The sequence below is a fragment of the Pinus tabuliformis genome, chromosome 8, assembly GCF_031772625.1.
Source record: "Pinus tabuliformis cultivar Carrire ecotype Pingquan chromosome 8, CPIR1, whole genome shotgun sequence".
NCBI classification, from domain to species: Eukaryota; Viridiplantae; Streptophyta; class Pinopsida; order Pinales; family Pinaceae; genus Pinus; species Pinus tabuliformis.
The window spans coordinates 1758633252-1758655939 of NC_142294.1; the positions used below are offsets into that span (position 1 = coordinate 1758633252).

At 33.0% G+C, this 22688-nt stretch overlaps 1 protein-coding gene and 5 long non-coding RNA genes across 9 annotated transcripts in view; all 6 read right to left on the minus strand.

Annotated features, from left to right (window-relative positions):
* The window catches only part of LOC149243149 (protein TOPLESS-RELATED PROTEIN 2-like), a 59565-nt gene extending 54724 nt beyond the window's left edge, over positions 1–4841 (minus strand). For both annotated transcript variants that reach the window (XM_089374442.1, XM_089374443.1), the window contains exons 1-9: positions 4760–4841; positions 4595–4657; positions 4244–4438; positions 3857–4103; positions 3178–3726; positions 2711–3071; positions 2502–2564; positions 1502–1577; positions 719–795 (exon numbers count right to left, since the gene is read on the minus strand). The gene's annotated coding sequence lies outside the window, so the exon portion shown is untranslated. The remainder of the gene's footprint in view (positions 1–718; positions 796–1501; positions 1578–2501; positions 2565–2710; positions 3072–3177; positions 3727–3856; positions 4104–4243; positions 4439–4594; positions 4658–4759) is intronic.
* A 906-nt stretch (positions 4842–5747) lies between these two features.
* Positions 5748–8482, minus strand: LOC149243150 (uncharacterized). The gene is made up of 9 exons (XR_016245777.1): positions 8306–8482; positions 7953–8203; positions 7680–7791; positions 7452–7486; positions 7254–7349; positions 6602–6678; positions 6198–6495; positions 5994–6045; positions 5748–5798 (listed from the first exon to the last, which is right to left on the minus strand). It is a non-coding gene; the product is annotated as an uncharacterized LOC149243150 (long non-coding RNA).
* A 1632-nt stretch (positions 8483–10114) lies between these two features.
* On the minus strand, positions 10115–13396 carry LOC149243151 (uncharacterized). 3 transcript variants are annotated; one of them, XR_016245780.1, is made up of 7 exons: positions 12667–13396; positions 12452–12512; positions 11767–11843; positions 11237–11287; positions 11047–11142; positions 10439–10513; positions 10115–10335 (listed from the first exon to the last, which is right to left on the minus strand). It is a non-coding gene; the product is annotated as an uncharacterized LOC149243151 (long non-coding RNA). The 3 variants fall into 3 exon arrangements; XR_016245778.1 differs by lacking the exon at positions 12667–13396 and having other exon boundaries at positions 12452–12646; XR_016245779.1 differs by lacking the exons at positions 11237–11287; positions 12667–13396 and having other exon boundaries at positions 12452–12646.
* A 72-nt stretch (positions 13397–13468) lies between these two features.
* Positions 13469–15626, minus strand: LOC149243152 (uncharacterized). Its single transcript, XR_016245781.1, has 8 exons — positions 15550–15626; positions 15418–15447; positions 15186–15261; positions 14956–15014; positions 14712–14762; positions 14440–14620; positions 14221–14347; positions 13469–13581 (listed from the first exon to the last, which is right to left on the minus strand). It is a non-coding gene; the product is annotated as an uncharacterized LOC149243152 (long non-coding RNA).
* Positions 15627–16503: 877 nt separating this feature from the next.
* LOC149243153 (uncharacterized) lies at positions 16504–18986 on the minus strand. The gene is made up of 6 exons (XR_016245782.1): positions 18264–18986; positions 18076–18171; positions 17466–17542; positions 17065–17361; positions 16654–16704; positions 16504–16560 (listed from the first exon to the last, which is right to left on the minus strand). It is a non-coding gene; the product is annotated as an uncharacterized LOC149243153 (long non-coding RNA).
* Positions 18987–20557: 1571 nt separating this feature from the next.
* LOC149243154 (uncharacterized) lies at positions 20558–22673 on the minus strand. The gene is made up of 5 exons (XR_016245783.1): positions 22423–22673; positions 22203–22261; positions 21769–22009; positions 21159–21235; positions 20558–21053 (listed from the first exon to the last, which is right to left on the minus strand). It is a non-coding gene; the product is annotated as an uncharacterized LOC149243154 (long non-coding RNA).
* Between the last annotated feature and the right edge of the window lie 15 nt (positions 22674–22688).

A 22688-nucleotide genomic window follows, 5' to 3' on the forward strand; every position in this document is an offset into this window, starting at 1 on the left:
AATTTAAACTAGAGAGTTTGAAAGTATGAACTTGTCATGCAACTTAGTTCAAGTCCAATAATATTAGGTGCTACATCTCCAAAAAATATAAATTTTCTAAACTTGATGTACTTCTACTACGAGTAATACAAACAATGTTTTCATAAGATGTAAATTTTTCGAAAAAGAATCTAAGCATATCTAAACATATTGAACACCCAAAACCCTAGGGTCCACAAGGCAGCAGTGTTGTATTTTAGCACGATGGTTGATTATTGAAGGGTCAGTATGCTTGCATGTTTGACCTTACCAACCTCCTCTATAGGGCACATTGTGTGAGGGTGTGCATGTGATGTGGAGCAAGAAAACATAAACTGCACCATCTCAAACACAACAGCTTGCATGTTTGACCTTACCAACCTTCTCTATAGGGCAGGTTGTGTGGGGGTGTGCATGTGATGTGGAACAAGAAAACATACACTACACCATCCCAGACACACCAACTATTGTCACTCACTACAAAAAGTAATATTATATATGAGATCACAAATAAACCATGAGAGAAAATGAATAACAAACAAAAAAATTGCAAACTTCCCCTTTGCACATTATCTCTACTACAGTGTCCTCTCCTCAACTGAAAGGAAAAAAAATGGGGTGAATAAGATTAAAATACAAACACAAATGGTAGTTGTAAGCATATTTCAAAACCAATAATTATTCATAATAGCAAACATACCTCCTCTAAAATTTGTTATATAATGATAGAGACTCCATTTTGTATTTCACTTACTCATGCTCACAAGAACAAGACATCTACAATAGATACATAATAAGATATTAGAATCAATAAAGTTGAACCGAAGAATTGAATGCAATAATTAAACATAATATGAAACATACTTGTCTTTGACTTTTGCTATATAAAGAGGGATAATCCATTTTGTATTTCATGTATCCATCTTCTATAGTACAAAATAAAATATTAGAATTCTAACAAAAGTTAAACAAGAGAGTTGAAGGCATGAACTTGTCATCCAACTTGATTCCAGACCATTTATATTCCATGCTATATCTAAAAATATACAAAATTTCTATGCTATATCTAAAAAAATATAAATTTTCTAAACTATATGTTATTCTTCTAAGAATAATGCATCCAATGTTATCATAAGAGAAATAATTCTTTTTGTAAGAGAGATCTAAGCATATTTTAAATTTATTGAACACCCAAAATCATAGGGGACACAAGGTGGTAGTGTGGTCCATTAACACAGTGGTCGATTAGTTGAAGGGCCAGTAAGCTTGCTTGCTTGACCTTACCATCCTCCTCTCTAGGGCACGTTGTGTGGGGGTGTGTGTGTGATGTGGAGCAAAAAAGCATATAAATTTAAACATACCATTTGATGTATATGTCAAACCACTAATTGAGTGGTACTACTCGAGAACCATGCTAGAAGGAGAAAACTTCAAGCAAACAAATAATAATAACACTATTTTGTTGGAAAACAACATGACTCACCCATCCTTTGTGTTGCATCTACATTGCCTCAAGTATCTTCTCCACTCAACCCTCCGAAACACTACAAATGTAGTCACTGCAGAAAGTAAGATTTATATATTAGATAATGAATAAATCATGAGAGCTCAAATAACAAATACACAGAGCGATGAATCAACCATACACATACCTAACCTCCCTTAGCTAATATTACAGCAATGGCAATCATGAACAATAAGCCCTGAACATGGGAACCCTAGTATAACTTTTCCATTTCATTCATTGCTCGCAAATAACAAATACGCAGAGCGATGAATTAACCATACACATACCTAATCTCTTTTAGCTAATATTATAGCAATGGCAATCATGAACAATAAGCCCTGAACATGGGAACCCCAGTATAACTTTTCCATTTCATTCATTGCTCGCAAATAACAAATACACAAAGCAATGAATTAACCATACACATACCTACCCTCTTTTAGCTAATATTATAGCAATGGCAATCATGAACAATAAGCCCTCAACATGGGAACCCCAGTTTAACTTTTCCATTTCATTCATATCAAAGTTCTAGGAAAAATTTTGAATCTCACAACCATGAAGCATATCATACTACCTCAAACCAAGAAAAAATGAGAAATCTTTGTGCAAAGAACAAATATTTTAGTGTATTAAAGGACTGTAGTATTGAGTAGAAGAAAAGTACAATCCACCCATCCTTTGTTCCACATTTGTAGAATGTCTAATGCATATTCACCACTTCAACTTCATAGAAGTACGATTGTAGTTGTTCAATAAATAAAGAAGATCAATATAATTGGTTATGAGAGCATAGATAACACGTAATAAATTGAATAACAAACAAGTGGAGCCACAAATTAGCAAAAGATACTTTTAAGTGAACCATATCATACTACCTCAAAACCAAGAAAAAATGATAAATCTTTGTGCAAACAACAAATATTTCAGTGTATTAAAGGACTATGGTATTTTGTAAAAGAAAAGTACGACTCACCCATCTGAGTCTTCTATGCCACATTTGTAGAATGTCTAATGCATATTCACCACTTCAACGATTCTAGTTGTTGAATACATAAAGATCAATATCGTTGATTATGAGAGCATAGATAACACATAATAAATTGAATAACAAACAAGTGGAGCCACAAATTAGCAAAAGATAATTTTAAGTGAAATGCCCTGCATATAGTTAGGTTGACTCACCTTCATTTATGAACAATAACCATTTTCTCCATCTGCTTCCTTCATTTCTTTCTCTGTCTGCTTCCTCAATTTCCTTTTCCACACCCAACAAATGAAAACAAGACCAAACTACAAAAAACGTGACAAAAAAATAGAACAAAACGAGTATAACACACCCAATAAATGAAGCCAAGACCAAACTACAAAAAATGAGCCCAAAAGATTAAAAAAAAAAAAAAAACAACAACAACAACAACAAAAGTAAAAAGAGTACAACGAAAAGCATGGCCATGCTCAAACTTAAAAAAAACATGCAGACAAGAACAAAGAAAAATTGCAAATATCCCCTCTGCACATCATCTCTCCTACAATGTGCTCTCCTCTGCTGAAAGGAAAAAAAAGTGGGTTGAATAAGGTTAAAATATACACAGAATTAGTAATGGTAAGCATATTTCAAAACCAATAATTATTCATAATAGGAAACGTACCTCCCCCAGAGTTTGTTTTATAACGATGAACACTCTTGTATTTCACTTGCCCGTGCTCATCAAAACAAGACATCCACAACAAATACAAAATAAGAAATTAGAATGGTTATATAAGTTAAACTAAAGAGTCGAACACAATAATTAATCGTAATAAAAAACACACCTTTCTTTAAGATTGTTATATAAAAGGGGAGAATCTATTTTGTATTTCATGTATTCATGTTCAAGTAACAAGCCTTTTGCACTAGATATATGCAATAAAATATTAGATTTCTAAACTAGATGTACTCCTACTACGAGTAATACAAACAATGTTTTCATAAGATGTAAATTTTTCGGAAAAAGAATATAAGCATCTCTTGGCATATTGAACAAGGAATTTACGTATATCTAAACATATTGAACACCCAAAATCGTAGGGTCCAAAAGGCAGTAGTGTTGCACTTTAGCACGAAGAGTCAGTATGCTTGCCTACTCGACCTTACCCACTTCATCTACAGGGCACATTGGGTGGGGGTGTGCATGTGATCTGGAGCAAGAAAACATACACTGCACCATCCCAGACACAGCAACTATACTCACTCATTGTACAAAGAAATATTATATATGAGATTACAAATAAACCATGAGAGAAAATGAATAACAAATATACAAAGCAATAAAATAATCATACACATACATGTTCACCCTTTGCTCATGTTATACCAGCAACAACCATGAACAATAAGCCCTGAAAATGTGAGAACCTCAATATAACTTTCCCTTTATTTCATATAAAAGTTGTTGGAAAACGAATCGTCCAAGTTGTGTTGGTAGAATGTCTAGGGTATCTTCACCTTGACTTCATAGACTATACAATTGTGTTGGTAGAATGTCTAGGGTATCCTCACCTTGACCTTCATAAACTATACAATCGTGGTCAATCACTACACAACGCATATCAATATAGTTCAGTATGAAACCACATATAAAACATATAATAGATTGAAAAACAAGCAAAAGGATTCACAAATGAGCAAAAATTAATTATGAGTGAAATGCATGGCATATAGTTAAAGTGATTCACCTTCATTTATTAATGATAACCTCCAACTTATCTCTTTCATTTTCTCTCCTTGCTGCATTTCTTTCCTATTGCACATCCAATAAACAAAACCAAGACCAAACTACAAGAAATGAGAAAATGTTGTGAAACAAAGCTAAACGAGTACAACAACAAACATGACAATGCTCAAACTCAACTGCAGTGTCCTCTCCTCAGCTGAAAGGAAAAAAAGTGGGGTGAGTAGGATTAAAATACAAATACAGATAGTAATGGTAAGCATATTTCAAAACCAACAATTATTCATAATAGCAAACACGCCTCCTCTAGAGTTTGTTTGTTATATAACGATAGACACTCCATTTTGTATTTCACTTAAACAAAAAATTGCAAACTCCCCCTTTGCACATTATCTCTATTGCAGTGTCCTCTCCTTGGCTGAAAGGAAAAAAAGTGGGGTGAATAAGATTAAAATACAAACACAGATAGTAATGGTAAGCATATTTCAAAACCAATAACTATTCATAATAGCAAACATACCTCCTCTAGAGTTTGTTTGTTATACAATGATAGACACTCCTTTTTGTATTTCACTTACTCATGCTCACTAGAACAAGACATCTACAATAGATACATAATAAGATATTACAATAAAAAATGTTGAATTGGAAACTTAATGTAAAAATTAATCATAATATGAAACATACTTGTCTTTGAGTTTTAATATAAAGGATGATCCATTTTGTATTTCATGTATCCATCTTCTATAATACAAAAAAAATATTAAAATTCTAACAAAAGTTAAATTAGAGAGTTGAAGGCATGAACTTGTCATCCAACTTGATTCCAAACCATTTATATTCCATGCTACATCTAAAAATATATAAATTTTCGAAACTAGATGTTACTCTTCTAGGAATAATGCAACCAATGTTATCATAAGAGAAATAATTATTTTTGTAAGAGAGATCTAAGCATATTTTAAATATAATGCAACCAATGTTATCATAAGAGAAATAATTATTTTTGTAAGAGAGATCTAAGCATATTTTAAATTTATTGAACACCCAAAATCATAGGGGCCACAAGGCAATAGTGTTGTCCATTAACACAGTGGTCGATTAGTTGAAGGGTCAATATGCCTGCTTGCTCGACCTTACCATCCTCCTCCCTAGGGCACGTTGTGTGGGGGTGTGCGTGTGATGTGGAACAAGAAAGCATATAAATTTAAACATACCATTTGATGTATATGTCAAACCACTAATTGAGTGGTACTACTCGAGAACCATGCTAGAAGGAGAAAACATCAAACAAACAAATAATAATAACACTATTTTGTTGGAAAACAACATGACTCACCCATCCTTTGTGTTGCATCTACATTGCCTAAAGTATCTTCTCCACTCGACCCTCCCAAACACTACAAATGTAGTCACTGCACAAAGTAAGATTTATATATTAGATCATGAATAAACCATGAGAGCTCAAATAACAAATACACAGAGCGATGAATCAACCATACACATACCTACCCTCCCTTAGCTAATATTATAGCAATGGCAATCATGAACAATAAGCCCTGAACATGGGAACCCCAGTATAAGTTTTCCATTTATTTCATATCAAAGTTCTAGGAAAAATCTTGAATCTTGCACCCATGAACCATATAATACTACCTCAAAACTAGCACAAAATGATAAAACTTTGTGCAAACAACAAATCTTTCAGGGTATTAAAGCACAATAGTATTTTGTAGAAGATAAGTATGGCTCACCCATTCTCTGTGCCACATTTGCAGAATGTCTAACGCATATTCACCACTTCACCTTGTAGTTGTTCAATACATAAAGAAGATCAATATATTTGATTATGAGAGCATAGAAAACACATAATAAATTAAATAACAAACAAATGGAGCCACAAATTAGCAAAAGATACTTTTAAGTGAAATGCACTACATATAGGTATGTTGACTCACCTTCATTTATAAACCATAACCTCCATTTTTTCTGTCTTCTTCCTTCATTTCCTTTTCCACACCCAACAAATGAAACCAAGACTAAACTACAAAAAAGCATGAAAAAAAAGGAAAACAAGTACAACACACCCAACAAATGAAGCCAAATCCAACTACAAAAATTGATCCCCCCAAAAAAAAAGAGTACAACGCAAAGCATGGCCATGCTCAAACTCAAAAAAAAAAACATTCAGACAAAAACAAAGAAAATTTGCAAATATCCCCATTACACATCATCTCTCCTCCAATGTGCTCTCCTCTTTTGAAAGGAAAAAAAAGTGGGCTGAATAAGGTTAAAATATACACACAATTAGTAATAGTAAACTTATTTCAAAACCAATAATTATTCATAATAGAAAACGCACCTCCCCTAGAGTTTGTTTAATAATGTTGGACACTCTCTTTGGTATTTCTCTTGCTTGTGCTCATCAAAACAAACCATCTACAACCAATACAAAATAAGATATTAGAATGGTTATATAAGATAAACTAAACAGTGGAACACAATAATTAATCATAATAAGAAACACACATTTCTTTAAGATTATTATACAAAACAAGAGAGTCCATTTTCTGTTTCATGTATTCATGTTCAATGGAACAAGCCATTTGCACCATTCGCACTAGACACACAATAAAATATCAGATTTCTAAGAAAATTTAAACTAGAGGGTTTGAAAGTATGAACTTGTCATGCAACTTAATTCAAGTCCAATTATATTAAGTGTTATATCTAAAAAATATAAATTTTCTAAACAAGATGTACTTCTACTACGAGTAATACAAGCCATGTTTTCATAAGCTGTAAATTTTTCAGAAAAGGAAACTAAGCATATCTAAACATATTGAACAAGGAATCTAAAAGCATATCTAAACATATTGAACACCCAAAATCCTAGGGTCCACAAGGCAATAGTGTTGTATTTTAACATGATCATTGATTGGTTGAAGGGTAGGTATGCTTGCATACTCAACCTTACCCACCTCTTGTATGCTTGAATACTCAACCTTACCCACCTCTTCTAAAAGGCACGATGTGTGGGGGTGTCCATGTGATGTGGAGCAAGAAAACATGCACTGCACCATCCCAGACACTGCAACTATAGTCACTCACTGCACAAGGTAATATTATATATGAGATCACAAATAAACCACGAAAGAAAATGAATAACAAATATACATAGCAATAAATTAATCATACACACGCCTGCTCACCCTGTTATAGCAGCACCAACCATGAACAATAAACCCTGAAAATGTCAACCTCAATATAACATTTCCCTTTATTTCATATAAAAGTTCTTAAAAAATCTCAATTCTCACACCCATTAACAAGATCATACTATCTTAAAGCCATGACAAAAGGATAAAATGATTCGCAAAGAACAAATATTTTAGTCGATTAAAGGACAATATTCTTATGTAAATAAAATTATGGCTCACCAATCGTCCAAGTTGTGTTTACTAGAATGTCTATGGTATCTTCACCTTGACCTTCATAAACTATATTGTGTTGCTAGAATGTCTATGGTATCTTCACCTTCACCTTCATAAACTATATAATTGTGGTCTCTCACCACACAAAGAAAATCAATATAGTTCAGTGTGAAACCACATATAAAACATATAATAAATTGAAAAGCAAGCATAAAGATTCACAAATGAGCAAAAAGTAATTGTGAGTGAAATGCATTGCATATAGTTAGGGTGATTCACCTTCATTTATGAATGATAACATCCAACTTATCTCTTTCATTTTCTCTCTTTGTTGCCTTCCTTTCCTATTGCACATCCAATAAACAAAACTACAAGAAATGAGAAAATGGTGTAAAACAAAGCTAAATGAGTACAACAAAAAACATGACTATGCTCAAACTCAACAAAAACAAAACATGTAGACAACAACAAACAAAAAATTGCAAACTCCCCCTTTGCACATTATCTCTACTGCAGTGTCCTCTCCTCTGCTGAAAGGAAAAAAAGTGGGGTGAATAAGGTTAAAATACAAACATAGATAGTAATGGTAAGCATATTTCAAAACCAATAATTATTTATAATAGCAAACATACCTCCTCTAGAGTTTGTTATATAACGATAGACAAGCCATTTTGTATTTCACTTACTCATGCTCATCAGAACAAGACATCTACAATAGATGCATAATAAGATATTAGAATAAAAAATGTTGAATTGGAGAATTGAATGTAAAAATTATCATAATATGTTATATAACGATAGACACTCCATTTTGTATTTCACTTACTCATGCTCACCAGAACAAGACATCTACAATAGATACATAATAAAATATTAGAATAAAAAATGTTGCATTGAAGAGTTAAATGTAAAAATTAATCATAATATGAAACATACTTGTCTTTGAGTTTTAATATAAAGAGAGACGATCCATTTTGTATTTCATGTATCCATCTTCTATAGTACAAAATAGAATATTAAAATTCTAACAAAAGTTAAACTAGAGAGTTGAAGGCATGAACTTGTCATCCAACTTGATTCCAGACCATTTATATTCCATGCTACATCTAAAAAAATAATAAAAAATAAAAAAAAATTTCGAAACTAGATGTTACTCTTCTAGGAATAATGTTCCTAAGAGAAATAATTATTTTTCTAAGAGAGATCTAAGCATATTTTAAAGTTACTGAACACCCAAAATCATAGCGGCCACAAGGCAATAGTGTTGTCCATTAACACAGTGGTCGATTATTTGAAGGGTCAGTATGCATGCTTGCTCGACCTTACCATCCTCCTCTATAAGGCTCGTTGTGGGGGGGGTGTGCATGTGATGTGGAACAAGAAAGCATATAAGTTTAAACATACCATTTTGATGTATATGTCAAACCACTAATTGAGTGGTACTACTCGAGAACCATGCTAGAGGGAGAAAACGTCAAACAAACAAATAAAAATAACAATATTTTGTTGGAAATCAATGTGACTCACCCACTCGACCCTCCACTCGACCCTCCCAAACACTACAAATGTAGTCATTGCACAACGTAAGACTTATATATTATATCACGAATAAACCATAAGAGCTCAAATAACAAATTCACAGAGCAATGAATCAATCATACACATACCTACCCTCCCTTAGCTAATATTATAGCAATGGCAATCATGAACAATAAGCCCTAAACATGGGAACCCCAATATAAGTTTTCCATTTATTTCATATCAAAGTTCTAGGAAAAATCTTGAATCTTGCACCCATGAACCATATAATACTACCTCAAAACTAGGACAAAATGATAAAACTTTGTGCAAACAACAAATATTTCAGCATATTAAAGCGCAATAGTATTTTGTAGAAGACAAGTACGGCTCACCCATCCTCTGTGCCACATTTGCAGAATGTCAAATGCATATTCACCACTTCACCTTTGTAGATTGTACGATTGTAGTTGTTCAAAACATAAAGAAGATCAATATAGTTCATTATGAGAGCATAGATAACACATAATAAATTGAATAAAAAACAAATGGAGCCACAAATTAGCAAAAGACACTTTTAAGTAAAATGCACTGTATATAGGTATGTTAACTCACCTTCTATGTTGACTCACCTCCATTTATGACCAATAACCTCCATTTTCTTTGTCTTCTTCCTTCATTTCCTTTTCCACATCCAAAAGGATGAAACCAAGACTAAACTACAAAAAACATGAAAAAAAAGGAAAACAAGTACAACACACCCTACAAATAAAGCCAATTCCAACTACAAAAAATGATCCCCCCCCCCCCCCAAAAAAAAAATGTACAACGCAAAGCATGGCCACACTCAAACTCAGAAAATAAAACATGCAAATTGCAAATATTCCCGTTACACATCATTTCTCAACCAACATTTCCTTTACCACAAGGATGAAACCAAGACTAACTACAAAAAAACATGAAAAAAAAAAAAAAAAACAAGTACAACACACCCTACAAATGAAGCCAAGTCCAACTACAAAAAATGATCCCGAAAAAAAAGGTACAACGCAAAGCATGGCCACGCTCAAACTCGGAAAATAAAACATGCAAATTGCAAATATGCTCGTTACACATCATTTCTCAACCAATATGCTCTCCTTTGCTGAAAGGAAAAAAAAGTGGGTTGAATAAAGTTAAAATATACACACAATTAGTAATGGTAAGCATATTTCAAAACCAATAATTATTCATAATAGGAAACGCACCTCCCCTAGAGTTTGTTTTATAAACTTGGACACTCTTTTGTATTTCTCTTGCTTTTGCTCATCAAAACAAACCATCTACAACAAATACAAAATAAGATACTAGAATGGTTATATAAGTTAAACTAAACAGTGGAACACAATAGTTAATCACAATAAGAAACACACATTTCTTTAAGATATTATATAAAACGAGAGAGTCCATTTTTTTTTCATGTATTCATGTTCAATGGAACAAGCCATTTGCACCATTTGCACTAGATACACAATAAAATAATAGATTTCTAAGAAAATTAGAGGGTTTGAAGGTATGAACTTGTCATGCAACTTAGTTCGAGTCCAATTATATTAAGTGTTATATCTAAAAAAATATAAATTTTCTAAACTACATGTACTTCTACTACGAGTAAAACAAGCAATGTTTTCATAAGCTATAAATTTTTCAAAAAAGGAAATTAAGCATATCTAAAAATATTGAACAAGGAATCTAAGCATATCTAAACATATCGGACACCCAAAATCCTAGGGTCCACAAGGCAATAGTGTTGTATTTTAGCATGATCGTTGATTGGTTGAAGGGTCAGTATGCTTGTCTACTCAACCTTACCCACCTCTTCTACAAGGCACGATGTGTGGGGGTGTCCATGTGATGTGGAGCAAGAAAACATACACTGCACCATCCCAGACACTGCAACTATAGTCACTCACTGCACAAAGTAATATTATATATGAGATCACAAATAAACCACGAGAGAAAATGAATAACAAATATACAGAGCAATAAATTAATCATACACACACCTATTCACCCTTGGCTAATGTTATAGCAGCACCAACCATGAACAATAAGCCCTGAAAATATCAACCTCAATATAACATTTCCCTTTATTTCGTATAAAAGTTCTCAGAAAATCTCAATTCTCACACCCATTAACAAGATCATACTATCTTAAAGCCATGACAAAAGGATAAAATGATTCGCAAAAAACAAATATTTCAGTTGATTAAAGGACAATATTCTTATGTAGGAAAAAATATGGCTCGCCAATCATCCAAATTGTGTTGCTAAAATGTCTATGGTATCTTCACCTTGACCTTCATAAACTATATTATGTTGCTGGAATATCTATGGTATCTTCACCTTGACCTCCATAAACTATATAATTGTGGTCACTCACCACACAAAGCAGATCAATATAGTTGAGTGTGAAGCCACATATAAAATATATAATAAATTGAAAAGCAAGCAGAAAGATTCACAAATGAGCGAATAGTATTTGTGAATGAAATGCATTGCATATAGTTAAGGTGATTCACCTTGATTTACATACCTCCTCTAGAGTTTGTTATATAACCATAGACACTCCATTTTGTATTTCACTTACTCATGCTCCCCAGAACAAGACATCTACAATAGATACATAATAATATATTAGAATAAAAAACAAGACATCTACAATAGATACATAATAAAATATTAGAATAAAAAATGTTGAACTAGAGAATTGAATGTAGAAATTATTCATAATATGAAACATACTTGTCTTTGAGTTTTAATGTAAAGAGGGATGATCAATTATGTATTTCGTGTATCCATCTTCTATAGTACCAAAAAAAATATTAAAATTCTAAAAAAAGTTTAACTAGAGAGTTGAAGGCATGAACTTGTCATCCAACTTGATTCCAGACTATTTATATTTCATGCTACATCTAAAAATATAAAAAAAATCAAAACTAGATGTTGCTCTTCTAGGAATAATGGTCATAAGAGAACTAAGCATATCTTAAATTTATTGAACACCCAAAATCATAGCGGCCACAAGGCAATAGTGTTGTCCAGTAACAAAATGGTCCATTAGTTGAAGGGTTAGTATGCATTCTTGCTCGACCTTACCATCCTCCTCTCTAAGGCACGTTGTGTGGGGGTGTGTGTGTGATGTGGAACAAGAAAGCATATAAATTTAAACATACCATTTGATGTATATGTGAAACCACTAATTGAGTGGTACTACTCACCCATCCTCAGTGTTGCATCTACATTGCCTAAAGTATCTTCTCCACTTGAACCTCCCAAACACTACAAATGTAGTCACTGCACAAAGTAAGACTTTGCCTAAAGTATCTTCTCCACTCGAACCTCCCTAACACTACAAACGTAGTCACTGCACAAAGTAAGACTTATATACTAGATCATGAATAAACCATGAGCGATGAATCAACCATACACATACCTCCCCTTCCTAAGCTAATATTATAGCAATGGCAATCATGAACAATAAGCCCTGAACATGGGAACCCCATTATAAGTTTTCCATTTATTTCATATCAAAGTTTTAGGAAAAATATTGAATCTTGCACCCATGAACCATATAATACTACCTCAAAACTAGGACAAAATGATAAAACTTTGTGCAAACAACAAATATTTCAGGGTATTAAAAAACAATAGCATTTTGTAGAAGATAAATACGGCTCACCCATCCTCTGTGCCACAATTGCAGAATGCCAAATGCATATTCACCACTTTAGCTTTGTAGATTGTACGATTGTAGTTGTTCAATACATTAAGAAGATCAAGATAGTTGATTATGGGAGCATAGATAACACATAATAAATTGAATAACAAACAATTGGCGCCACAGATTAGAAAAAGATATTTTCGAGTGAAATGCACTACATATAGGTATGTTGACTCACCTTCATGTATGAAGTTACAATAAACTCCATTTTCTCTATCTTCTTCCTTCATTTCCTTTTCCACATACCCAACACCAAACTACAAAAAGCACGAAAAAAAGGAAAACAAGTACAACACACCCAACAAATAAAAACAAGTCCAACTACAAAAAATGATCCCAAAAAAAAAGTACAACGCAAAGCATGGCCATGCTCAAACTCAAAAAAAAAACATGCAAATTGCAAATATCCCCGTTACACATCATCTCTCGTGCAATGTGCTCTCCTCTGCTGAAAAGAAAAAAAGTGGGTTGAATAAGGTTAAAATATACACACAATTAGTAATGGTAAGCATATGTCAAAACCAATAATTATTCATAATACGAAACGCACCTCCCCTAGATTTTGTTTGATAAACTTGGACACTCACTTTTGTATTTCTCTTGATCTTGCTCATCAAAGCAAACCATCTACAACAAATACAAAATAAGACATTAGCACGGTTATATAAGTTAAACTAAACAGTGGAACACAATAATTAATCATAATAAGAAACACACATTTCTTTAAGATTATTATATAAAACGAGAGAGTCCATTTTCTGTTTCACGTATTCATGTTCAATGGAACAAGCCATTTGCACCATTTGCAACACACATTTCTTTAAGATTATTATATAAAACGAGAGAGTCCATTTTCTGTTTCATGTATTGATGTTCAATGGAACGCGCCATTTGCACCATTTGCACTAGATACACAATAAATATTAGATTTCTAAGAAAATTTAAACTAGAGGGTTTGAAGGTATGAACTTGTCATGCAACTTAGTTCGAGTCCAATTGTATTAAGTGTTATATCTAAAAACAATATAATTTTTCTAAACTAGATGTACTTCTACTACGAGTAATACAAGAAATGTTTTCATAAGCTGTAAATTCTTCAGTAAAGGAAACAAAGCATATCTAAACAGATTGAACAAGGAATCTAAGCATATCTAAACATATTGAACACCCAAAATCCTAGGGTCCACAAGGAAATAGTGTTGTATTTTTAGCACGATTATTGATTGGTTGAAGGGTCAGTATGCTTGTCTACTGAACCTTACCCACCTCTTCTACAAGGCATGATGTGTGGGGGTGTCCATGTGATGTGGAGCAAGAAAACATGCACTGCACCATCCCAAACGCTGCAAATATAGTCACTCACCATCCCAAACACTGCAACTATAGTCACTCACTGCACAAAGTAATATTATATATGAGATCACAAATAAACCACAAGAAAATGAATAACATATATACAGAGCAATAAATTAATCATACACTCACCCTTGGCTAATGTTATAGCAACACCAACCATGAACAATAAGCCTTGAAAATGTCAACCTCAATATAAAATTTCCCTTTATTTCATATAAAAGTTCTCGGAAAATCTCAATTCTCAAATCCATTAACTGGAGCAAGAAAACATGCACTGCACCATCCCAGACACTGCAACTATAGTCACTCACTACACAAAGTAATATTATATATGAGATCACATATAAACCACAAGAAAATGAATAACAAATATACAAAGCAATAAATAATCATACACACACCTATTCACCCTTGGCTAATGTTATAACAGCACCAACCATGAACAATAAGCCCTGAAAATGTCAACGTCAATATAACATTTCCCTCTATTTCGTATAAAAGTTCTCAGAAAATCTCAATTCTCACACCCATTAACAAGATCATACTATCTTGAAGCCATGACAAAAGGATAAAATGATTCGCGAAGAACAAATATTTCAATCGATTAAAGGACAATATTCTTATGTAGGAACAAATATGGCTCACCAATCGTCCAAGTTGTGTTGCTAGAATGTCTATGGTATCTCCACCTTGACCTTCATAAACTATACAATTGTGGTCGCTCACGGCACAAAGCATATCAATATAGTTGAGTGTGAAACCACATATAAAACATATAATAAATTGAAAAGCAAGCAGAAAGATTCACAAATGAGCGAAAAGTAATTGTGAGTGAAATTGAGTGAAATGCATTGCATATAGTTAAGGTGATTCACCTTCATTTATGAATGATAACCTCCAACTTATCTCTTTCATTTTCTCTCCTTACTGCCTTCCTTTCCTAATGCACATCTAATAAACAAAACCAAGACAAAACTACAAGAAATAAAAAAATGGTGTAAAACAAAGCTAAACGAGTACAACAACAAACATGACTATGCTCAAACTCAACAAAAACAAAACATGTAGACAACAACAAACAAAAAATTGCAAACTCCCCCTTCGCACATTATCTCTACTGCAGTGTCCTCTCCTCAACTGAAAGGGAAAAAAGTGAGGTGAATAAGGTTAAAGTACAAACGCAGATAGTAATGGTAAGCATATTTCAAAACCAATAATTATTCATAATAGCAAACATACCTGCTCTAGAGTTTGTTATATAACGACAGACACTCCATTTTGTATTTCACTTACTCATGCTCACCAGAACAAGACATTGTTATATAACGACAGACACTCCATTTTGTATTTCACTTACTCATGCTCACCAGAACAAGACATCTACAATAGATACATAATAAGATATTAGAATAAAAAATTTTGAACTGGAAAATTGAATGTAAAAATTAATCATAATATGAAACATACTTGTCTTTGAGTTTTAATATAAAGAGGTATGATCCATTTTGTATTTCATGTATCCATCTTCTATAGTACAAAATAAAATATTAAAATTCTAACAAAAGTTAAACTAGAGAGTTGAAAGCATGAACTTGTCATCCAACTTGATTCCAGACCATTTATATTCCATGCTAATCTAAAAAATATATAAATTTTCGATTCTAGATGTTACTCTTCTAGGAATAATGCAACCAATGTTATCCAGAGAAATAATTCTTTTTGTAAGAGAGATCTAATTATATTTTAAATTTATTAAACACCCAAAATCATTGGGGCCACAAAGCAATAGTGTTGTCCATCAACACAGTGGTCGATTAGTTGAAGGGTCAGTGTGCCTACATGCTCGACCTTACTATCCTCCTCTCTAAGGCATGTTGTGTGGGGGAAGGGTCAGTGTGCCTGATTGCTCAACCTTACCAACCTCCTCCCTTAAGGCACATTGTGTGGGGGTGTGCGTGTGATGTGGAACAAAAAACCATATAAATTTAAACATACCATTTGATGTATATGTCAAACCATTTCACACAAGAAACCATATAAATTTAAACATACCATTTGATGTATATGTCAAACCATTAATTGAGTGGTCCTACTCGAGAACCATGCTAGAAGTAGAAAACATCAAACAAACAAATAATAATAACACTATTTTGTTCGAAAACAACATGACTCACCCATCCTCTATGTTGCATCTACATTGCCTAAAGTATCTTCTCCACTCGAACCTCCAAAACACTACAAATGTAGTCACTGCACAAAGTAAGATTTATATATTAGATCATGAATAAACCATGAGATCTCAAATAACAAATTCACAGAGCGATGAATCAACCATACACATACCTACCCTCCCTTAGCTAATATTATAGCAATGGCAATCATGAACAATAAGCCCTGGACATGGGAAACCCAGTATAAGTTTTCTATTTATTTCATATCAAAGTCCTAGGAAACCCAGTATAAGTTTTCCATTTATTTCATATCAAAGTTCTAGGAAAAATCTTGAATCTTGCACCCATGAACCATATAATACTACCTCAAAACTAGGACAAAATGATAAAACTTTGTGCATATTCACCACTTCACCTTTGTAGATTGTACGATTGTAGTTGTTCAATACATAAAGAAGAACAATATAGTCGATTATGAGAGCATAGATAACACATAATAAATTGAATAACAAACAAATGGCGCCACAAATTAGCAAATAGTAATTTTAAGTGAAATGCACTACATATAGGTATGTTGACTCACCTTCATTTATGAAGCATAACCTCCGTTTTCTTTGTCTTGTTCCTTCATTTCCTTTTCCACACCCAAAAAATGAAACCAAGACCAAACTTCAAAAAACATGAAAAAAATAAAAGGAAAACAAGTACAACACACCCAACAAATGAAGCGAAGCCCATTTACAAAAAATGATCCAAAAAAAAAAAAAAATACAACGCAATGCATGGCCATGCTCAAACTCAAAATAAAACATTCAGACAAGAACAAAAAAAATTGCAAATATCCCCGTTACACATTATCTCTCCTCCAATGTGCTCTCCTCTGTCGAAAAGAAAAAAGTAGATTGAATAATGTTAAAATATACACACAATTAGTAATGGTAAGCATATTTCAAAACCAATAATTATTCATAATAGGAAACGCACCTCCCCTAGAGTTTTTTTTATAACGTTGAACACTCTCTTTTGTATTTCTCTTGCTTGTGCTCATCAAAACAAACCATCTACAACAAATACAAAATAAGATATTAGAATGGTTATATAAGTTAAACTAAACAGTCGAACACAATAATTAATCATAATAAGAAACACACATTTCTTTAAGATTATTATATAAAACGAGAGAGTCCATTTTCTGTTTCATGTATTCATGTTCAATGGAACAAGCCATTTGCACTAGATACACAATAAAATATTAGATTTCTAAGAAAATTTAAACTAGAGGGTTTGAAGGTATGAACTTGTCATGCAACTTAGTTCGAGTCCAATTATATTAAGTGTTATATCTAAAAAAAATATAAATTTTCTAAACTAGATGTACTTCTACTACGAGTAATACAAGCAATGTTTTCATAAGCTGTAAATTTTTCGGAAAATGAAACTAAGCATATCTAAACATATTGAACAAGGAATCTAAGCATATTTAAACATATTGAACACCCAAAATCCTAGGGTCCACAAGGCAATAGTGTTGTAATTTAGCACAATCATTGATTGGTTGAAGGGTCAGTATGCTTGTTTACTCAACCTTACCCACCTCTTCTACAAGCCATGATGTGTGGGGATGTCCATGTGATGTGGAGCAAGAAAACATGCACTGCACCATCATAGACACTGCACCTACAGTCACTCACTACGCAAAGTAATATTATATATGAGATCACAAATAAACCACGAGAGAAAATGAATAACAAATATACAACGCAATAAATTAATCACACACACCTGTTCACCCTTCGCTAATGTAATAGCAACACCAACCATGAACAATAAGCCCTGAAAATGTCAACCTCAATATAACATTTCCCTTTATTTTGTATAAAAGTTCTTGGAAGATCTCAATTCTCACACCCATTACCAAGATCATACTATCTTGAAGCCATGACAAAAGGATAAAATGATTCGCAAAGAACAAATATTTCGGTCGATTAAAGGACAATATTCTTATGTAGGAAAAAAATATGGCTCACGAATCGTCCAAGTTGTGTTGCTAGAATGTCTATGGTATCTTCACCTTGACATTCATAAACTATACAATTGTGGTCACTCACGACACAAAGCAGAGCAATATAGTTGAGTGTGAAACCAAATATAAAACATATAATAAATTGAAAAGCAAGCAAAATGATTCACAAATGAGCGAAAAGTAATTGTGAGTGAAATGCATTGCATATAGTTAAGGTGATTCACCTACATTTATGAATGATAACCTCCAACTTATCGCTTTCATTTTCTCTCCTTGTTGTCGTCCTTTCCTATTGCACATCCAATAAAATAAACCAAGACCAAACTACAAGAAATGAGAAAATGGTGTAAAACAAAGCTAAACGAGTACAACAACAAACATGACTATGCTCAAACTCAACAAAAACAAAACATGTAGACAACAACAAACAAAAAATTGCAAACTCCCCCTTTGCACATTATCTCTACTGCAGTGTCCTCTCCTCGACTGAAAGGAAAAAAATTGGGGTGAATAAGATTAAAATACAAACACAGATAGTAATGGTAAGCATATTTCAAAACCAATAATTATTCATAATAGCAAACATACCTCCTCTAGAGTTTGTTATATAACGATAGACACTCCATTTTGTATTTCACTTACTCATGCTCACCAGAACAAGACATCTACAATAGATACATAATAAGATATTAGAATAAAAAATGTTGAACTGGAGAATTGAATGTAAAAATTAATCATAATATGAAACATACTTGTCTTTGAGTTTTAATATAAAGAGGGATGATCCATTTTGTATTTCATGTATCCATCTTCTATAGTACAAAATAAAATATTAAAATTCTAACAAAAGTTAAACTATAGAGTTGAAGACATGAACTTGTCATCCAACTTATTCCAGACCACTTATATTCCATGCTACATCTAAAAATATATAAATTTTTGAAACTAGATGTTACTCTTCTAGGAATAATGCAACCAATGTTATCATAAGAGAAATAATTCTTTTTGTAAGAGAGATCTAAGCATATTTTAAATTTATTGGACACCCAAAATCACAAGGGCCACAAGGCAATATTGTTGTCCATTAACACAGCCTTCGATTAGTTGAAGGGTCAATGTGCCTGCTTGCTTGACATTACCATCCTCCTCTCTAAGGCACGTTATGTGGGGGTGTATGTGTGATGTGGAACAAGAAAGGATATAAATTTAAACATACCATTTCGTTTATATGTCAAACCACAACTTGAGTGGTACTACTCAAGAACCATGCTAGAAGGAGAAAAAACAAACAAACATATGATAATAACACTATTTTGTTCGAAAACAACATGACTCACCCATCCTCTAAACACCCAAAATCATAGGGGCCACAAGGCAATAGTGTTGTCCATTAACACAGTGGTCAATTAGTTGAAGGCTCAGTGTGCCTGCTTGCTCGACATTACCATCCTCCTCTCTAAGGCACATTGTGTGGGGGTGTGCGTGTGATGTGGAACAAGAAAGCATATAAATTTAAACATACCATTTGATGTATATGTCAAACCACTAATTGAGTGGTACTACTCAAGAACCATGCTAGAAGGAGAAAACGTCAAATAAACAAATAATAATAACACTATTTGTTCGAAAACAACATGACTCACCCATCCCCTGTGTTGCATCTACTTTGCCTAAAGTACCTTCTCCACCCGAACCTCCAAAACACTACAAATGTAGTCACTGCACAAATCACGAATAAACCATGAGAGCTCAAATAACAAATTCACAGAGCGATGAATCAACCATACACATACCTACCCTCCCTTAGCTAATATTATAGCAATGGCAATCGTGAACAATAAGCCCTAAACATGGGAAACCCAATATAAGTTTTCCATTTATTTCATATTAAAGTTCTAGGAAAAATATTAAATCTTACACCCATGAACCATATAATACCACCTCAAAACTAGGACAAAATGATAAAACTTTGTGCAAACAACAAATATTTCAGGGTATTAAAGAACAATAGTATTTTGTAGAAGATACGTACGGCTCACCCATCCTCTGTGTCACATTTCAAGAATGTCTAATGCATATTCACCACTTCACCTTTGTAGATTGTGCAATTGTAGTTGTTCAATACATAAAGAAGATCAATATAGTTGATTATGTGAGCATAGACAACACATAATAAATTGAATAGCAAACAAATGGAGACACAAATTAGCAAAAGATACTTTTAAGTGAAATGAACTACATATAGGTATGTTGACTCACCTTCATTTATGAACCATAACCTCCATTTTCTCTGTCTTCTTCCTTCATTTCCTTTTCCACACCCAACAAATGAAACCAAGACCAAACTACAAAAAACATGAAAAAAAAGGAAAACAAGTACAACACACCCAACAAATGAAGCCAAGTCCAACTACAAAAAATGATCCAAAAAAAAATACAACGCAAAGCATGGCCATGCTCAAACTCAAAAAATAAAACATGCAGACAAGAACAAAGAAAAATTGCAAATATCCCCGTTACACATCATCTCTCCTCCAATGTGCTCTCCTCTGCTGAAAGGAAAAAAAGTGGGTTGAATAAGGTTAAAATATACACACAATTAGTAATGGTAAGCATATTTCAAAACCAATAATTATTCATAATAGGAAACGCACCTCCCCTAGAGTTTGTTTTATAACGTTGGACACTCTCTTTTGTATTTCTCTTGCTTGTGCTCATCAAAACAAACCATCTACAACAAATACAAAATAAGATATTAGAATGGTTATATAAGTTAAACTAAACAATCGAACACAATAATTAATCATAATAAGAAATACACATTTCTCTAAGATTATTATATAAAACGAGAGAGTCCATTTTCTGTTTCATGTATTCATGTTCAATGGAACAAGCCATTTGCACTAGATACACAATAAAATATTAGATTTCTAAGAAAATTTAAACTAGAGGGTTTGAAGGTATGAACTTGTCATGCAACTTAGTTCGAGTCCAATTATATTAAGTGTTATATCTAAAAAAAATATAAATTTTCTAAACTAGATGTACTTCTACTACGAGTAATACAAGCAATGTTTTCATAAGCTGTAAATTTTTCATAAAAGAAAACTAAGCATATCTAAACATATTGAACAAGGAATCTAAGCATATCTAAACATATTGAACACCCAAAATCCTAGGGTCCACAAGGAAATAGTGTTGTAATTTAGCATGATCGTTGATTGGTTGAAGGGTCAGTATGCTTGTCTACTCAACCTTACCCACCTCTTCTACAAGGAACGATGTGTGGAGGTGTCCATGTGATGTAGAGCAAGAAAACATGCACTACTCCATCCCAAACACTGCAACTATAGTCATTCCCTACACAAAGTAATATTATATATGAGATCACAAATAAACTACGAGAGAAAATGAATAACAAATATACAGAGCAATAAATTAATCATACACACACCTGTTCACCCTTGGCTAATGTTATAGCAACACCAACCATGAACAATAAGCCCTGAAAATGTCAACCTCAATATAACATTTCCCTTTATTTCGTATAAAAGTTCTTGGAAAATCTCAATTCTCACACCCATTAACAAGATCATACTATCTTGAAGCCATGACAAAAGGATAAAATGATTCGCAAAGAACAAATATTTCAGTCGATTAAAGGACAATATTCTTATGTAGGAAAAAATATGGCTCACCAATCGTCCAAGTTGTGTTGCTAGAATGTCTATGGTATCTTCACCTTGACCTTCATAAACTATACAATTGTGGTTGCTCACGACACAAAGCAGATCAATATAGTTGAGTGTGAAACCACATATAAAACATATAATAAATTGAAAAGCAAGCAGAAAGATTCACAAATGAGCGAAAAGTAATTGTGAATGAAATGCATTGCATATAGTTAAGGTGATTCACCTTCATTTATGAATGATAACCTCCAACTTATCTCTTTCATTTTCTCTCCTTGCTGCCTTCCTTTCCTATTGCACATCCAATAAACAAAACCAAGACCAAACTACAAGAAATGAGAAAATGGTGTAAAACAAAGCTAAACGAGTACAACAACAAACATGACTATGCTCAAACTCAACAAAAACAAAACATGTAGACAACAACAAACAAAAAATTGCAAACTCCCCCTTTGCACATTATCTCTACTATAGTGTCCTCTCCTCAGCTGA